The sequence below is a fragment of the Crocuta crocuta genome, unplaced genomic scaffold (assembly GCF_008692635.1).
Source record: "Crocuta crocuta isolate KB4526 unplaced genomic scaffold, BGI_CrCroc_1.0 scaffold318, whole genome shotgun sequence".
In the NCBI taxonomy this organism is placed as follows: domain Eukaryota; kingdom Metazoa; phylum Chordata; class Mammalia; order Carnivora; family Hyaenidae; genus Crocuta; species Crocuta crocuta.
The window spans coordinates 2262886-2266439 of NW_027531425.1; the positions used below are offsets into that span (position 1 = coordinate 2262886).

Consider the following 3554-nt stretch of genomic DNA (forward strand, 5'->3'; position numbering starts at 1 on the left):
TCAATTCCAGCCCGCCCTACCTCAAATTCCTAATCAGCCTCCTAGTTAGCCCCTTCCATTCTCGCTCCTCTCCAAACTATCCTCTATTAGCAGCCAAAGCGACCTCTCTTTTTTACATTTTTTTCCCACTTACAAAAGTAATTCATGACCATCATAGAAGACTGGAAAAATCAATAAAAGATGAAGGAAATAAAAGTCACCCCATTGTCGAGCATCTGGAATTAGCTCTGTAAACATTTCGAGGCAGCCTCTGAATCTTTTTATGTATGTGTGCAGGCTGGGCATGTGTATACATACAATTTTGTAGGGGCGCCTGGGTGGCTCAGTCTGTTGGGCAGCTAACTTTGGCTCAGGTCATGATCTCACGGTTCGTGGGTTCAAGCCCCACACTGAGCTCTGTGCTGACAGCTCGGAGCCTGGAGCCTGCCTCAGATTCTGTGTCTCCCTCTGTCTCTGCTCCTCTCCTGCTCACGCTGTGTCTATCTCTCAAAAATAAATAAACATTTAAAAAATTTTTTTAATTATCTGTACAAAATTAGTGCTGTACCATATAGCTTTATATAGGTTCTCTTACACTTTTTATTATAAACATTTTCCAAATTATAAGCTGCTCTTTTTTTACCTACGCTTTCTGGGTTTGCGTTTGTGTGGTATGGTTGATATGTGCACTATACTCAGAAAGGACAAAAAACGTTCTGGAGCCAAAACACCATCTTTCCTCCATCCCAACCCACTCCTCCCCCCATCATCTCCCTCCCCTGCGGGCAACTCTGACGACCTGTTTCTTGTATACTAAACAATCTGTTAAAATCATAAATCAGATCAAGTCACTCCCCTACTTAAAACTCTCCCACGTCTCCCCATCGCTCTGGCCATAAAATGCAGGCTCCTCACCAGTCCTACCGCGTCCTGTGTGACCAGGCTCTTGCCTTCCTCTCATTTCTCCTCCTCTGGCCACATTGCTGTTGCAAAATTTGATCTGGCCTCAGGGATGCTTCATCTGCTGTTCCCTCAGCCCAGAATCCTTTCTTTGGGTCTTTGAGGCTGGCCTCTTATCCTCGGGGCTCCCGCTCAGCCATCCTCCACGCAGGGTGCAGGGCAGGCGGCTTTCACTGGCTTCCAATCTAGGGCCACCCCTGCCTGCCTCCAAGCGCACATCCTCTAGCGTGGGGCCCTGTTGTGTTTCTTCCACATCACACAGGGCCTAATGTGGTCTTGGTTACTTATTTCAAGTTATCTATTGCCTCCCGCTAGACGGAAGGCTCCATGAGGGCACACACACTACCTGTCTTGTTCACCCCTAAAAGCCACGCTGCCTAGCACGTAATACGTTTTCAACAAATTTCTATTGAAGGAATGAAAGGGGGGACTGAGGCGCCGGTGCTGGTTCTCATCACTGAAAACAGCCCACGGGTAGGCTCTCCAAGCACTAACCTGGCCACCGTCCCCCATGCCCGGGGTGGGGGCTAGGTAGGGTATCAGAGAAAGAGGAGCCCATTGTCTGAGGCGGCATCCACCTGCTGCTTTCTTCCCTCCTGTCACCCAGCTCATCCCTTACTGGCGCTGTGCATTTGCAGAGTGTCCAGAATCAGACCAGGGGCCTGTGACAAACCCAAACTCCTAGAAAATACTCTAACTGCAAGTGCAAAGTTGAAGATGAAACTTCACATCCAGTCCTCCCAGGCAGCCGGGATATTCCAGGTTCCCAAGTGAGCCCCAGCAGCAGGTGACCCAGACGCTGCCCAGGGAGCAGAGCTCCCCCAGGAACAGCCTAGCCCAATCCCACCTGACTCCCCTCCCCTACGTACCCCTTCCCCACGGGGCCCCAGACACCTGGGCTCCTCTCTCCAGAAATTCACCCAGCTCCAGAGACACAAATGCACATCCAATCCTGAGCCAGCAGCCAAAGCCAGGATCCTCAGGGGACAACCTTCCTTCCTGGGGCCTGATTTCCACGGAGAGAAGACTGCAGGTGGGCCAAGATTAATTTTTAAGAATGAGGAAAAGGAGGGAATAAAATGCTTTTCATAAAAACTGTGAAATAATGGGGGGGAGCATGAGGGGAGGTGATAAAAGACTTAACAAGACTGAAGTAAGCAAGGAGTAGGGAGAATCAGAAAAGTCAGTGTTAGGAGAGGGTGGGAAGAAGGGAGAGGCTTCTTCTCTCCCAGAAGTGGACAATTGTTATAATGGATTAAAGGAGCACAATCCCAAAGTGCCCTTCTGGGCTTTGTTGAGTTAAGTCATAATGACAATAATAACAGTCATAATGACAATAACAGCTGACATTTCTCCAGCACTTACTATGTGCCTTGTTCTTTGAGACTCAGACGAGCAAACTGAGGCACAGAGCAGTAAGATTAAATCACTCAAGATCAAGTTGCCGGTGGCAGGATCTAGGATCTACCTCCAGAGCCCCTGGCTTTTAACCACTGAGCTAGTGGTCCCGCTGGGGGGAGGAGGGGTCCCTTTCCTTTTGGAGTTCATGCCTCCCAAACCATTATCGCTTAATTGATTATTAGATGCCAGCCTCAAAGATATGTACATAATTCTGCCCATTCCACAGAGGGGAAATCCCGTAAAAGTTAAAGGACCGCCTGAGCTCGTGCTGCCCATAGGAGGGGAATTAAAACCAAAGTGCGCTGAACCCAGCATCTGGAGCACTACTTCCTAAGGGAGCACTCTAGAAACCCGATCTCGAAACTCCGCCCAGAACCGCAGCATCTCCTCTGGCTTTGGCCAGACCCCTTCGCCAGTGCCGCGGCGCCCTGCCCGGAAATTCCCACAGAGTCACAGCGAACTTCCCAGGAAAACTCCTCGGCTTCCTCCTAGCCCCTGTCACGGAGGCGGCAGCCAAGAACGCCGCTGGAGTCCTTGCAGCTGCCGTCGGCCCTCCCGGGGGCGGGAGCCGCCGCTCGTGCGCTCGAAGTCCTCCCGGAAAGGTCCAGGGCTGAAATTCAAAATGCACTTCCCGCCCAGGCCCGGCTCGCGGCCCCGCCCGGGACTCTCTGGCAGCCCCCACGTCTCTCGCCCTGCGGGGCCCCGGATAAGTCACGGAGCCCCTCCAGCCTGCAAGGCCAGGCGGGCAGCTGGGAAAATCCNCCCTCCCCACATCTCCGCCTCCCTACCCCCAGGCAAGATTCGCTTTGCCGGGAAATCAGGATGCGGAGATTCACCTCCGACAGCCTAGGCGGGAGGTGGGGGCTGGGAAGGAGGAGGCCAGGGTGGGAGGTGGGAAGGGGTGAAACAGGAGCGGCCGGAGCAGAAAACAAACAGGATGCAGCGCCCGGCGGGTCCGCTGGGGTGCGAACCTGACAGGGTGGGAAGGACTGCGTGGCCGGCCCCACGCACCGCACCAGCCAGGGCGGGGGTGGGTCTGCGTTTGGGCGCCCGCACCCGAGTCCCACGCGGGGCGCGCACAGGTCGCCTCCGCTTCCCGCTGGGAAATCCTCAAACTGGGCGCCTAGACAGGCTGGTGAGAAAACCCCAGTGACCGTGCCCTCGGCCGGTCGGTGAGGGGGGGGTGCACCCCAAGCCTGGCTAAGCGTGGTGCG

At 53.8% G+C, this 3554-nt stretch overlaps 1 protein-coding gene across 4 annotated transcripts in view; it reads right to left on the bottom strand.

Annotated features, from left to right (window-relative positions):
- SOX13 (SRY-box transcription factor 13) overlaps positions 1-3554 on the bottom strand; it is a 45310-nt gene that overhangs the window by 41258 nt on the left and 498 nt on the right. Inside the window, exon 1 of one of the 4 annotated variants that reach the window (XM_077771947.1) lies at positions 1809-1827. The exons of the other annotated variants lie outside the window; for them this stretch is intronic. The gene's annotated coding sequence lies outside the window, so the exon portion shown is untranslated. Of the gene's footprint in view, positions 1-1808; positions 1828-3554 lie in introns of those variants that run through there. 4 annotated transcript variants of the gene reach the window in all.